General features: G+C 42.8%; 1 protein-coding gene across 2 annotated transcripts in view; it reads left to right on the top strand.

Annotated features, from left to right (window-relative positions):
- The window catches only part of MAF (MAF bZIP transcription factor), a 182,725-nt gene that overhangs the window by 48,236 nt on the left and 118,750 nt on the right, over positions 1 to 15,739 (top strand). The window contains exon 3 of one of the 2 annotated variants that reach the window (XM_033070143.2): positions 12,440 to 13,548. The exons of the other annotated variant lie outside the window; for it this stretch is intronic. The gene's annotated coding sequence lies outside the window, so the exon portion shown is untranslated. Of the gene's footprint in view, positions 1 to 12,439; positions 13,549 to 15,739 lie in introns of those variants that run through there. 2 annotated transcript variants of the gene reach the window in all.

Below are 15,739 nucleotides of genomic sequence, written 5' to 3'. Positions count from 1 at the left end.
TTTGAGATGTTTTTCCCCTCTGTAATTCAACACTCAATAGCTTCCCCTTCCACCCTGCACATAAGGTGCTGTACCAAAACCATGGAAAGAATTTGTGGAGCTTCAGATCAAGGAAGTTCATAAGCTTGCAGGCTTTTTTCTTGCTTGCTGTTTTAAAAAATCTTATAATGTCATCTCCTCTGGAGAATAGCATAGCCAGAGGACTTTACAAATTTTCACCAGATCCTCTCACCAGGAGCATTTGCCCCAGGGCAGAGGCAGGACAGCCCTCTGATCTCTTGTGCACAATGTAGTAAGGGCAGGAGCCTGGCATAAGTGTTCAGCCTCAGCTTTTTCCTTTCTTTTTTCTCCTTTCTCTTTCTGGTAGCAGCTACTGCTGAGAGAATATGTTCCATCTTCTCCAAACTCCAGCCTCAGTCCTCTTTCCCATTCCACATCTCACACATATACAGGGCCAAGGTATTGGGCTGTAGCACACAGAATAACAGAATCATTTAGACTGAAAAAGACCTCTCACATCATCCAGTCCAAGCTCAAATGACCAGCTTTGGCCCCAGCTCTGTGAAGAAGTTCCCATTCCTGGAGTCCCAGAACAAGGTATTCCTGAGCACAGAGGTTGCCATTGCATCTGGCAGCAGTGCTTAGAGCTGGGGACACCCTGGCCTGGACATCTCTGTAATGACCAGTTTCAAGTGCCCTGCATGTTCCTTTAATCTCCATAGGCATTTTTGTCTTAATTTCTCCTCTGCTTTAAACCCTGCACAGAAAATGTAATGTAAACCTCAAGACATCCTCACTTATTTGAACAGAAATGTCATCTCTGAGCTGTATCAGTGCAAATTCTCTGTAGTCCCTGTGATTTCAGCTCAGAGATAGATCTCAGCTCTGCACTTCATCCCCAAATCTTGATTGAAAATCCCTGGTACAGCTCTCCAATTACACTGACTCGGGCACAGATGACGGACAATCACAGCATATATTCATGTACATTCATTGCCAAGCATGTGATGTATGGTTTCATTTTTGAATCTTGACTTTTGACCATGATATTTGAACATGCAGATTTACAAATCAGGCCCCAGCATTATTCTTTAAAGAACCCTCAATGCTTTTGGTAAAAACCTGAGTAAGTATTTGTTATATTTAGAGGCAATTCTGCTTATTGTCTCTTCATGCCATAAGCTTTTCACTGACCTAGATTTTGCTATTTCATTTTCCATTTGCTGTCCCACAGTACATTTGCATGGAAAGAATGTCTTTTGTCTTTTAGTGTTCTCTTGCACTTGCTATTTCATCCACCAGCCAAAATCACACTCACTGCCCTGTGATGGTGTGAAGCGCTTCACTGGAAGTGATTTTGTGGCTGAGGATCCTAGCTTCAAACTGGAAGTAAAAAGCCATTGCAGCTTTTAGCTTTGTAGAATCCTTGGGCTGAAGAGTGCTGGAGGACCAGCCCGCAGCAGAGGAGCATGTAAGGAGGAATGGTTTGTGTGTTTTCCAGCAGTAGCAATTTACAGAAAGAAAAGTGGACAGAGTCAGAAACTGGCTTCCTTTCAGTCGGAGGGAAGTCCTCTCCCTGGGTGTATATTACAACTATAGCTAAAGACACAAAACAACGTCTTGATTTTAATTCTGGTTTCAGTTTTAGCATGTTATTAAAGAGATACCTGTATTGACAGGAAGAGTTGTAATGCTTTTGGGGAGTTGTTATTATCGTATTACACGATTATGGTGTTTATTGCGGTGGTGCCTTAGGGCTGAATTTACAAACGCTGCGGATGGATTACATGGGTATTATGCTGCACACAGACATTTTGCTGCATGTTCATGTTGAAATCCTGTGAACTGGACAATGTAAACAAATTAACATTATCAGGGAAAACCTGTTTTTTAAGTTAACTTTCCCTGCAGACTATACTTGGCCAAAGGACGCTTGCTCTTGCTCTCACATCTCCTGCATCTCAACCATGTTAAAAAATGTTTTTACTAGCACATGTTAACCAAAACCTCATTCTTTTCAGAAAAAAAAAAAAAAAAGCAGGCATGTTTTAAAATGCATTTGATCCAACCAGCTAGTATATTTTTAAACACAACAGTGTTATGTTTAACAGTGTGTTAGCATATGTCAATTAACTTGTTTCTGCAGAGTGCTGACAGAAGTGCCCCTGTCGCCGCCAGCCCTGAGGGGCCCCGGGGCTCAGTCGAGTCAGCAGAAGGGAGCCTGTGCCCACACCTCCAGCCCACTGAAACTCAGCACTGGCCCTTCTGGACAGTATTAGGAAGAGGGCACAGTGGTTTTGAAGTCATTCCTCCTTCTGCTGGCTGTGATCTGCTGGTAACCCCCCATGGCTGGGGACACCAGGGCTCCTCTGTCAGAACCCCAAATGATGTCTCCTGTGAGCACACACGTGAGCTGAGATTGCTCTCACTGCACACAACGCCCTTCCAGACAGAATAAATAGAGACTTTTTCTCACACTGTCAGGAGATCACACCCCTTCCCTGTGCCAGATATAGATGAGATGGAGGAGAAAAGATGCACGTGCATGTGCATGTAGCCTCTAAGTCTCCCCTGTGCCCAGGGCAGGTGCTGAGGATGGCTGTGTGTGTCTGGGGTGCTTCATGTGCTGAGCCATGGCCATGACCATGTGGGCTCTCACCTCCCCACTGGCCTGTGCAGAAGGAACACTTTAATCCATTGCTGGAAACAGCAGAAACCTTTCTGTCCAGAGACTGGCGTGTGCTTCTGAATAAAACCCTTGGAGTTTTATTGGAGTGTGAACTAACCAGTTGTATCCTTCCTGTGCATCCCAGCCATGAAATTGTGCATGATGAGAAGTAAGGGGAGTGAGGAGCACACAGGTCAGGTCTCAGCAGCAAAGCAGGGATGCACACTGCTTTCCTACAGGGATGTGCAAGTGCCTGTCCATGCGTGGCAGCTGCAGAAACACCATTGGGAGTTTGACAGGGCTCATCTGTTACTGCCCATGCAGAGGGTGTGGGAAGGGTAAAAATTATGGCAAAAGAGGTGTCCAGAATCTGTATCCCCATGACCTGCTGCTGTGGGCTGCATGGTGTATCCTTGTCCCAGCCAGACTCTGTGTGTGGGAGCAGCCCCCAAGCAAACAGACCTGCCTCTGCTGCTGTTCCTCTTCCAGGGAATTTGGGCAACCTTCATTTCTCATTTCAAGATTAGCAAATGCATGAATGATTCCCATGTGTTCTGGGACAGTGTTAATGGGAACGGTAGAAATACCTAGAATAAGCAGTGTCCAAAAATAGGTCTCTTGTCCTGCCAATGTCTTGCACATGTTCTTAACTTTCCTGCCCTGGGAAGCAACTCCTGGCACCCTGCAGGGCAGGAGAGTTTTTCCATTCACTTCAGTGGGTGCGGGATTTCATTCTGCCTTACAGACCTGTGGATTTTAAAGGGACTGTCCCTAAGGCACACTCGAGCACTTTGCAGGATGGAAATGCTTTATATTTTTAGCGCTGACATGATGGTCATGAGGGAAAAGCACGTTTTTGCCCCGCTCGAAGGGCATGGTCAGACATGCTGCTCTGCTGGGGCTGCTCGGGGTCAAGTTGTTACTGGCCCTGGACCATTTCTTCGGGTGCTGCACCTTCCTGCTGCACAGCTTGGCTGCCATAATTGGAGCTCTGGAGCTGACCTACACCAGCCGAAACATGTTGGAAGTGGGGTTTTATAAATAGACTGTGTGGACAAAGGGTGTGTGCTTCGGGGTGTTTATGGGGCTGGGGAGGGGAGCTTGGGGCAGGGATGGAGCCTGACAGCTCCCAGTGAAGCAGCACAGCCCTCTTTGCAAAACAGGGAGCGCGGTGCTGGCAGAGCCTGCGGCAAGCCCTCGGCACAGGGAAGGATGGAGAGGCCATGACCCGGGGTGTGGGTGCTCTGCTATTTTCTCCCTGTGAGACTGGCTCCCAGGCCTTTGCTCATGCAAACCCTGACAGATCCCATCTAAATGAGTAGTTGGAAATTATGTGCTCCCTCCCTGCTCTGGACTGGAGCTGAATTTTGCTACCAGTCTCAGAGAGTAGCTTTTGCTACTGAATGCAATTAAAAGAACTAGAACTTGGCACTGTGGGATCTTGCCCAGTGCTGGTAGTCAGGATGATTGACACTGAATCCTTTGATTTCTCCAGAGGCATCATAATATTTTAAACTTATTATTAATTACAAGTGTATTAATCTCCGAATAGTATTAACAGTATTTCAAAATATAATTTTATCCTATCCGACCCGCTGGGGAAAAAAAAAGCAGTTTTGGATGAACTGAACAACTTTATAGACACTGTGCTTTATAACTAGATAGATTTTCCCTAGTTAGTTCCATTTCTATCTAATATTGGTGGAAGATTAAAGATACTTAATCAATGGCTATAAAAGCTTACATTAAAAATTTGCAGTAAATGAGAAGAGGAAAATTTCATTAGAAACATAAATTGTAACAACTGGAATGCCTGCAACTTATTTTTTAGTATTCTACTGACAACCACACTTGAAAGCCTTTTTTTTTTCCTGAATGTTTTCTTTTCTCAGATTAAAAAAAAAAAAGAAGAAAATGACCTCTAATATTTTGAAATATAGAACTAATTACAGTACAGAGTGATCCTGATCCCACTGAAGTCAACTGCGGCATTCTTTATGACATTGCAGGATGGTGCCTCTATTAAGAAATAGTACGGAAATGAGATACTTTAAAGAGAAGGGTTTAAAATGAACTGGCTCTGTTGGCCTCTTTTGTAAAAATACCTTAGAGCCACTTTTATCAAGTCAAAAAGTTCATTGAAAAGAGAAAAATTAAAAGACGCTGCTCATGGAGCCTGGCAAAACATGAACTTCGCAACAAATATCTCTCCAATCCAATTATAACATTCAAATCAAGGAGGAAAAAAATTATGAAATATAATGAAAGCTTTCTTTCTACTGAAAAAGTCTACTTGGAGGTGTCCAGACCTAAGGGAATTACCAAGTCAGCATTATAGTGGGGAAAAAATGTAATGTAAATGAGAGTGAAATAATCAAATTTTTCTGGTGGAAATAAGTGCAGTTGTTTGATGTAATTTTGACACACAGCATAATTTCAGCATCAACAGTGAAGTTTAAAGAATCAGGGTGTCTTCATGAGATTTCTGTACAGAAAAGCCATTCAATGGGAAAATCTAAATCAGACTTTGGTTTGCACATTTGCCCCTCTATGATAGAAAACCCTGAATTATTTTGCAAATGGAAAAATAGAGATGACCCCTTTTCATTAATTTCTAGACATCTTTTCCACTTGAAAATCCAGCATGATTGTGGCATATAAATCACAAGAAATGTGATGTGTGACTGTCTTTTCGCTCACAAAAATCAAACTTTGGTTTATACCTCTAATACTAGCTCAGCCATTTAAAATTGTGCAGTTTTCCACAGTGAGCTACACCGGACCCATGTCATCATGTTTTTTGCAAATGTAGTTATTCAATATCATGGGGGATATTCCAAACAATTAAAACAATTAAAGCAGGGCATGTCTTCAGTATTTTACTCAATCTTCTAGTCTATATGAAATATATTTGTAATTTTGTGTTCATTTCCAAATGGAGACAGATTCACACACCCTCACAGCCAAACTCAGGACAAGAACCAACAATTAAATGAAGCCTGAGATCCAGTCCAAAGCAGGCATATACTCAATTTAATTTTTAAATAGCTTAATTAATAGTTTCAGTTAAAGCAAAGTAGTGAAAATGGGTCAAACTATGTAAACATTGGTTAGAAAAACACACTGTCCAGCCAAAGCATTGTAGAAGTGCTTTTAAGAAGAATGGTCTTTAAATTTAATTTAAACATGGTTTTCCAACTTAGGTAAAAGCCCAGTTCAGACAAGGCCCAAGCCACTTTTTGTGCCACAAAGAATTACCGAGGTATGCTGGGAGTTTATTTAGTCTTTGCTCATTCTGAGGCCGTGCTTCACTGAGCAGTCATCATTTTCTCCTTGCTATTGGCACGTTGTTGCCTCTCCCAGCTCGGAGCTCACCGACGGGAGCTGCGCGAGGGCTGCGAAACATCCTCCGCAAATATCGACCGGAGTTTTGAAACGGGCTGGGAGAAACTGCTGTTGCACACTGGGTGTTTGTGTTCTGCAAACATCCAGGGTCAAGTTCTTATTGACACGACTGGGATAGGTGACAGGGTCCCTTACATAAGGCTCGAGGCCTGGAGGGTGATTCTGCTCCGGAGTAATCGGGGAGTAGGAGCAGCACCACGTGTCTTATCTGACTTGACATTGCTCAGCACCCTCACTTCATGGGAACATACTCTTGTTAACTTCTTGGTAGTTCCTGGATTCCAGAGGGGCAAAATCATAAAATGTAAGCAATTTCTGTCAATCCAGAGAATTACTGTATCCAGAGAAAACAACATTCTTTACTCAAAACACCCCCCGTTTTTTGCCAAATTTTTCTTTGATACTAAAGTTTCAGTTTAAATGTCATGAGGGTGTCATTTGAAAGGGGTAGGAATGTTGTTTTTAAAAATCCTCTTTAAATTATACAGTAGCACTTACATGACTCTATATATTTGTAGTTTGAAGCTTCTGCTACAGTGAGTTCTTTGCAGATTTGCTGATTTGTGGTTAACTTATGGGATCCTAACTTTTTGGTTAGAATAACTGAAAGGTTCCTGTTTGCTTATGGGGGTTTTTTTTCTGTATTTTTTTTAAAAACTTTAATTTGATTAAGTTAATAAAAAGAAAAAATAATAGGAAAAAAATCAAATTATAACTACCTACACTGGCTCAGCTGCATTGCTTTAGGAAAATGTCACTGCCATGCCCTTCATTGGCATTTCTTACTGGTGTGATAAAGTTTGGGAGCTTGAGCCTAAATTTTGGCTAAGTTTTATCACATGAGAATTTTCCCCCAATTCTTATGTTTCGCCTTGATTTGTGCAGAGCAGGTCCTGCAGCAGAAGCTGGCAATGTCTGAAGGTGTCACTGCTCTTTGCCAGCCATCCCCTTTGGAGTGTGAAGTCAGGTTTGGGGGAGGAAATCTGTGGTTGGTGGCTTTTTGTGGAGTATGTGGCTGGCAGATGAGACTGTTTTGGCCTTCCTGATCTGAACACTTTTGTTTCCATTGGAAAGGACAACACAATCTGTGCAGGCAACAAAATCCAGCTGGTTCTTCTCTCCACCTGCAGAACATCTGCAGAAGGAGGGGAAGGTATCAAAGATCCTTGTAATGAGGGACAGTTTTTACTGTTTATGTTCAAAAGCAAAACCACAACAGGAGACAATGTTCCTTTCATGAGAATGAAGCAAACAATCATTTTGGGCTGGAGAACAGGCTGGATGAGCTGACCTACTCCAGCTTGTCTGTAAAGTTAAACATGTCAAAGGTTCTCTGCCAGGCAAAGAGAAGATATAGGAGAGGTTTTTATAAATGGCAGTTGGGCAATTAATGTTAACCATCAATATCAGAATGGCTTAGATTACATGATTAACTAGTAAGAGTTTTGAGCTGGCTGGTAATTTTAGATTAAATAGTCAGGCAGCCAGTGACTTGAATATTGATGAATATCCTGTGTTTTATTAATATGCATTCTCTATAAATTAGAGGCTTAGTACACAAAGAAGAATCCTAATGCTCTTGCTATTTTTCATTGCCACAGGTAGAGCTGAATAATTCATAACAATTAATTTATTTCACTGATTTAGCCTTTTGGGGCGGGGGGAAGGTAGGGGGGAAGTTGAGCACAAGTAGTCTGCAGGTGATTTTTTCCATGTTTATTTATGATAAGTAACTCACCAAACACATTCGAAGACTAATTCTTAGTTGTGGGGATTTTTTTTGTATTTTAAATTGGAGAAATTGGGAGGAATATGGGCATAAGTGCAAGCAACCTACCAGTCAGTACAAGAACCCAAATGAATTTTAAATTGTAAAAAAAGGCCAGCTAATTGCAAATACAACACATACAGGGTCAGGCTCATGTTGATTTGTATTGATTGGTGCAATGCTGGTTACATTGCATATCTCTGCTCCTCATTTAATTGATTCTAGTTCTTCAGGACCAAGATTTTCTTACAAATATTTCTCTGGGCAGAATTTGTTATCTGTATTTAGTCCCTAATTCATAGTGAAATGCTGCCCCTTTTGCAGCCAAGGGAAATTTTACCCTTCATTCTGAAATATCCAGGATTCTCCCTGCTGATGACAACATTCCTGAAAATCCTTTTTGGTACACACTGAGCAATAATGCAATTTGCGTCCAACGCAAATGATTTATATTTGTGCAAAATTTTAGAATATCCATATGCAGTTTTTAAAATTTATTTTTTAGGCAGTAGGAGGTGGTGCCTTAAATATGAGACAAAATGTTGCAGCACAAAGATCATTTGCCAGTCATGCAGCTCAGGGAGGCTGCAGCCCTGTCTCGGTGTCACACTCATATCCTGAGCAGGTAATATCCAGAAACACACGAGGAGGAGGAGGATGATTACTGCCTCTCCCTTTCTCTGGTTCTTACAACACACTCACAGCAGTGAGACTTGCATAGCACGCAATAAATCATTGCCTCATTATGCTCCTTCTGGAGGTTTGTTTAGGGCACCTACTCTAGCACTGGCTGCAGAAGATTATTTGTTCTTCCCAGAAATTCCTGTCTGATATAGACCTCTGGTTTGATTTGCACACAGGGAAAAAAAATTCTGTGTCATGTTTTTGAAATAATTTCTTAGTGTGCAGAACAATTTACATTACAGGACTGCCTGAGAAAGTAATTTCAGCAATGTCTGGAGGGGATTTTAATTTGTAGGTGGGTGATTTTATTGAGAACGGGCAAAGGTTAAAGAAGTTTTTGTGGTTTTGCCACTTGTCAATATGAAGTCTTAATAAATTAAACAGAGGGTCTTCCTCCCCTCCTTTCTTCCTTCCTCCCTTCTTGCTTGCCTTCCTTTTTTCTCTCCCTCTTCCCTTCTTTCTTTCTTGGGTACATAAAAGCTGCTGATCCCTTACCTAGCCAGATTTTGTTGAATTATTGTAAAAAAGCCTACGTACCTCATTAAAAAACATTGTAAGGTCTTCATTCACTTTTTCTGTATGTCTTTAGCCAACCCTAGTTCACAGCTGGTGCAGGAGGGCACTGGTCAGATTGCTAGAATAGGGATTTTGACACTTGGTTTTGACTTAAGGAGACAAACTGTCCTAATAAAAGGTCTGCATTAGTTGGCCTAATTTACTAACGAGGAGCAGTATTGCTGATTTTGATAATACAGTATTTATTTAGCCTTGCACCTAGTGAATGCTGAATAACCTAGATTGTACCTGTAAAGGATTTGAATGGCCAGAGCTGAGACTTTGGAGAGCAGGTGGGTACACTGCAACACGGCTGGGTTTTGCTGCAGTGTGACAATGTGATCTAGGATCCGATCCAGGCTCCTTGGAAATCAATGGAAATTCTACCCTTGACTTTACTGGGCTTTGGATCCTGCTCCATTTGTGCCAGGATGGAAATGAAATTACTCCATCTCGGGAAAAGAATTTTCTGGCTTAACAGATTCAGTGTTTTGTATTGATGGGTGTGTTTGTGTAAGGGGTCCTGACTTCGAGTTTGAGTGTTTTTGACATGTGCCTTGCCATGATCCTCTCTCCTAGTCAGAGTTCCCTGAAACACAATAGATTTCTGTTTTGTGACCACTCACAGACATCCCAGATCAACAATGACATTTCATAGATGATTGTAATGTGAAACTCAAAATCATTGTAAGCTTGCTTAAAATGTGACCTGCCTTCACACAAAAGCTCCCTAAGCATTCTGAACCTCACAGAAAAGCTGGATGTGTTCACAGCCATAAAGAAACACAAATCTAAGTCACTTTGGTGTATTTTGGGGTTTCACTGCACATCCTCCTGCACCATTGTACCTCAGAGTCCTGGGTATAATTGTCATTTGATCTTAAACTCTTACAAAGAGCCTAGGGAGAGAAGATGTGCTGAGGTAAGGGCCAGAAAAGACTTTTTCCAACACCCACTGCAACCTGAGTCCCCCACAAACAATCAGGACTCAGCGAGAATTGTACCCAACCTTTTTTGATGGAAGTGCAGTGGTGACCTTCTAGATTGATTAAAGATGTGACATTGATTGACTTTGAAGGGAGCCACATCCACCCTTCTTCTGCCAAAAAGGCGGTGGCTGCAATGTGAAGCCTCAAGAATGGGGCATTGCTCTTCCAAGTACGTGGAAGGCATCCAAGGGTAACGGGATAATGCAGATAATGGGATAGGGTTTCTCCCCTCCTCTCCCTCAAATACCATATAGCTAGATTTTGGCTACCCAGCCTCATGCCTTAGAAGACTTTTCTCTGACAGCTACTTAAAAGATGAAATAGCTCAGGAAATGAGCTCTTTTTGTAGGTTATTTAGGATGTTCGGTGGTTGAGAATATCAAAAAGGACTGGTGATGTTGACTCTGCAGGAACTTTTAATGGTGGTGGGTTGGGTATGATGCTGTGAGGACCAGTGTTAGTGGAAGGGATGTGTGGTGGGGGAAAGCTTTATTCCTCTGGCCAGCCCACCCCTAGGATTGTTCAAACTGTCACTTTGGGGTGTCAGACTTGAGAGATGCTAAAATGGCCCTACTTGCCAAAGATACAGAGTATCTTAATGATATCAGGTCACTTTAAAGCACCTTGATTTGGCACTGAGGAATATTGGCCTCCAAAATTACCACTTTTGAAAATCTAGGCCACTGAACCTGATATGAACTATCAGAAGGCAGAGACAAGGGAGGATTTATGTTGGAGAATGTATAGTGGCTTGAAAACTACAAATCAAAATAATTCACCCTTTTATGTGTAAATCTCCTTCTCTTTGATACACAAATTGAAAAGCTGTCTGGTTTCCTTGTAGTTTCTGTAAGCAAGCAGTGTGTGACTGCACCCTCTAGAACGCTATTTAAGTGTTACTTAAAGTGCAAACCTGTTAAGGTCAAGCAAGCTCATCTGTATGCTAAAACTGAGCCCACCAAACCTTACACCTAAAACCAGCAGCAAGGGGGTCTCGAGTTCCACGGCTCCCTCGTGACAGGGGCATGGCGTGACAAACAATGAAACACCAAAAGATCAAAGCACTTTTTTCAGGCACAACAATAAAACCAGAGACAGAAAAACACCAGGTCCTGGTGCAGGTGTCTGCTCTTCCAAAGCAGCCTTTGTCAGGTTTAACACAGCCAGCTCATGGCAGGGGGATGCAGGCAGGAGCTGCACACTGGCAGTAAATAAACATCAGCAAATAATCATCCTGTGTGGTGCGTTTCCGAGCTGGGAGAAAGGCTGGAGAGTCACTGCACAAAGCCCACGTGGAAGGGATTACTGGGACACGCTGAATTTACTGTGAGTTTATTGGAAACTTTTCAATACGAGCATGAAAGACAGTGTGATGTGTTTTGCTCATATTCCAGAGTTGTTTTCCCAGTCGAGCACCTCAGTGCAGGTCCTGTGGAAGTCAATAGCTGTCTTGCCTTTCAGAAGGATTATGCCCCTAAATAGCTTTTTTAGGAAGTGTACTTTGCTTGGTGATAACACAAAGCAGAGGGTGGATGATTAACACCAATTAGGATTATTTACAAGAACCTAGAAAACAATAGGTCCATAAATCATTGTCTTATCAATTGTAGTTCCTCTTGAGTAATTCAGTCATCATTGGGCACACTGTGTGTTTCAGGGTTCATTAAGTACAGATCATTGCTGAAGTGTGTGCAAATGCTGAAGGTACAATATGACCTAAAATAGCTCCATGCTACAAAAAAAATCAGATTGTTTCAATATCTTTATGTTCTAAATCCCCCACAGTTTTCCCCCAGGTATATTGAGTGAATTTAAGGCAACTGACAGTAGCCTTGTTTCTCTCGGGTTATGCTTCAGCTCTGTCTACACTTGTGTCTCCATTTGGGGTGGTTTTACAGCAATCCCCTGGCTGTCTCCATTTGTTGGGCACTGGTCCAGCTGCAGAACAGTTTCACTGCACACTCCTTCCAGAGGAGAGCCAGTGGGGAGCTCTCTCCAAAAGCAAGAGAGGGCTTGGTGGGACACACTGCTCTGACCCAAGGGGCAGCCACACTTCCACAAAGTCCTTCAGGGTGTCTGTCACCCTGCTTGCAAGAGGAAAGAATGTCAAACTTCCCAGAGCTCCAATACCAGCCTGGAGTGGGGCTTGTGCCTTAGAGAGGGTCAACTGCTTTTTGTGCTCCCTTTTTGCTGGTGACTGGCAGCTCTTGAACCACCACTTCTCTTTCTTCCACCAAGGCTTCTCCTGGCTCATTATCCTTTCTGTTTAGTAACTGCCTGGTCTTCTGTAGCTGTTCCTCCTTGCTGCTGATCTTTTTTACTTCTATTTTTATCACTTTTTGTGATCCCTTTTCCAATTTCCAACCTTAGTCTCCCAGAAGACCCGGAGTGGTGGCGCCTGGATGCAGAGGAGACCACACTGCTTATAAATCCGCACCATGAGGAGGCCAAAAGTTTCTGCAGCAGCAGGAGGTAAGCCAGGACTGCTGGAGGGTGTAAGGAGCAGAGAACAAAGCCACGTGAGTTTGAGAAGAAGGCAGCAGCACCCTTGAGGATGGAGACTTTGGGGAAGTGTCACGGACCTGTGCAGAAAACTTGAAGAGACACTGAAAACTTCAGGTGGGAACAAATACCCAACCAGCTGCTTGTGGGGTTTGGTCCATGGACCTTTGGGGTCTGCACACCAGAGACTGAAAACTCTTGACTTACCCTATATTTCCTCTTTGTGGACTTCTGATGTGATAGGAATGGCACAAAAATATCCAATATACCTTCTTCACCATAATGTTTCCAGCCTGCTAACTTTCCCAGGACTACTTTCTGCTCAAATTACTGGAACTTAATTACATGAGGTTTAATTTCAGTTGCTTGGCCAGCTTTAAAAACATATATTCAAATTTGAACCACAAGGACAGAATTTTGGGAGCCTCTTTGTCCTCTCACTTTGTGTTAATTTAAATGAGGAAACTGTGCCTGTGAATCTCTGCTTTACTTCACCTATTCCAAGTCAGTCTCGGTTCTGGAGAGACATCCCTGTCTCCCAGCAGTTTAAGGGAGAGCACAAACAACCTCTTATGTTATAGTTTATGTTTTTGAAACTGTGCAAACAGTAGATATTTGTCTCCTGCTTATGTATTTTCTTGTAAATAAAATGTATTGAGACCAGAGATGGAGTTACACTAGTTTACAGCAAAAAATGTATTGACATTTTACAAGTGTTGTATTATCCATACATTTCACAAGTAGATCTTACAATGTATAATTATAACAAAAAAAAAAGAAGCAGAAGGAGAATCAAGGGAGGGACATGGAGAGAGAATGCAAAAGAACATGAATGGGAAGTGGTGGAGTTGGAGGAAAACAGCACCTATCAAGGCATTATCTGAGAATTCCTACGATTAGGACTTATCTTTCTGGCTTCATTACTTCATTATAATCTGCTGTTTACCTGATAAGTAATAAATGGCCTTCAAATTTTATTGCATTTGCTTGCTTTCTTCAGATTTTGCATCAGTTTGTTCCCCTCTTAAGATATTATTTCTGTTAAGGAGTGAAGATTTTATGGTTTTGCTGGGATTGACTTTTTCCTCTGGAATTTCAGTGTTGTTGTTGTTTAGGTAGCAAGTGTCCCACAGCAATTCCTTGGATAACACTTCCATCTATCGCATTGGGATGATCAAGGATACATTGCAGCTGATGTTCAATCACTGGGGTGTATCTGGAGCTGGGCACCCACCTCCAACTCAGCAGATACAAAACTCTCCAAAAAGCCAACAAAACAGGGCTTTTTTTAAACACACCAACCCACTAGTGGATTATCCTTAATGGATTGGCAGCATGCCCCTTCCTTCCTCTGCAGGAATGCTGGCCTGGCTCTGCAGCCCTGGGTTTGGCCTTTTGGTGGTTTCGTTTTATTTTTATTTCTGTGTTACAGCATGCAGAAGAAATAAAGTGTAAGATTGATTTGTAATAGTTCATGACTTTTTTTTCCCTCTGCAGCCTGGGATTAATTCATTTCATTGCCAGGAGGCAAATGTAGTGACCAGCACTCCTCCTTGGGGGGTGACCCTACCTTGTCAGCATGGTCCTGCAGGAGAGGGCTCCTTGCACGGGCTGGCTGTTGTTTCTGGGAGCTCATGGACACACCTTCAAAGGTTGAGGGTTCAGCTTCTTCTGCGTGAGAGGGGAGAGGAAATGACCTTCACCCAGCTGAGCAGGGAACAACAGGAAACCCTCACGGTCCCGCCATTTCCCACCCCAGGATCCGGAGCTCAGGGACCTTTTTGACAAACTGTCATATTTTTTGTCAGGGTTTAGCTGCTGCAAATATATTATCAAAGTATGCTGATGATTCATGGTGAAGTGGTGTACGCTGATTTAAGTGATGGACTAGCCATTCTGTAATGGATTTGGGAATTCCCAATCAGATTGTACTTAGTTTTATCAAGCAGGAAGCTGGCAGGCTGTGTTTTAATCAACTGATAGCATCTCTTAGCAATTGGCATCCAGCTAGTGGACAGAGTACTTCTCAAAGACCAGCTTGCTAAGTTACAAACAGTCACAGCCACTCAGATCTCTCAGCTTTACCTCCTATTTTTTCTGTTCAGACTGTTTCTTTTCCAAATGAAACTGTCAGCTGGAAGTGCAGGAAGATGCAGCGCATCTGCTTCTCTTTCAGTGATGTTTGAGGGGGAATGGATGAGGCAGAACGCATTTGCTTCATCCCCCAGAAGCTATGCTGAAATGAGCTCCTACATGTAGCATAAAATCCTAAAACCAGACAAATTCTAGGATTTGGTTCTGGCACAAGTTTCTGGAGTGCTCACATTGCTCACATCTACAACATGAGGCCACACCAGGTAAGATGTGGCCTTTTCCCCTTTGATTAGGCCATGACTCATTATTCCATGACTCATTATCTATTGTGTCACCAAAGGCATACCTGGTGTTCTGACCTGTACCAGCAGTCATCAAGAGTGGTTCCCTTCCCTCGTAAAACTCATCACTCTATTGTTACTTCTGGGAGAGATCAGCTTATGTAGAGCATCTTCACTGCACAAACCCTCAGGTGCCACATCTACCTTAAATAATTCCCTGCTCAGGATTTATGTTTTGTCACAGTTATTGAGCTGTGGAGCCATCCAGAGTCATGGAGCTGTGCTCAAGCACAGCATCAAACCTCAGGAGCTGGTTTGTTGTGCCTGGCTCCTGTGGAGTAGTTACTGTACTTAGCAACCCACCTCCAATATAAATATATCTGCTACTCTGAAGAGCAGCCTTTGAAAAGCACCAGAAGGGATCACTCCCCCATAAAGATTTTTTCCAACATTGCAGAGCTGTTGGGACTTTCAGAGAGAAAGTCTATTCCCAGTTAAGCATCCCAGCCAGAGGGGTGAAGATTTCACCACAGGCTGACAAAACTCTGGTGCAGCCTTCTGTGACAAGCCATGAATCCCCATTTAAAGCTGGGTCCTGTCTGAGCTGCTCTTGAGCCATGCAGGCATGGAGGGAGGTGCAGAGCAGCCATCCCAGCAGCTGGGATTTGGGAGCATTTGTGATGTTCTTGCACTGGGGTCCCACAGCACCATGTGGAAAAACAGCACCCTGCTCTGGGAGCTGAGCCCTGAAACCACATGGGTTTGAAACTGCTTTGACATTTGGAACCCTCAG

This window comes from Catharus ustulatus, chromosome 11 (genome assembly GCF_009819885.2).
Source record: "Catharus ustulatus isolate bCatUst1 chromosome 11, bCatUst1.pri.v2, whole genome shotgun sequence".
In the NCBI taxonomy this organism is placed as follows: domain Eukaryota; kingdom Metazoa; phylum Chordata; class Aves; order Passeriformes; family Turdidae; genus Catharus; species Catharus ustulatus.
This window is presented reverse-complemented; position numbering and strand designations above follow the sequence as displayed.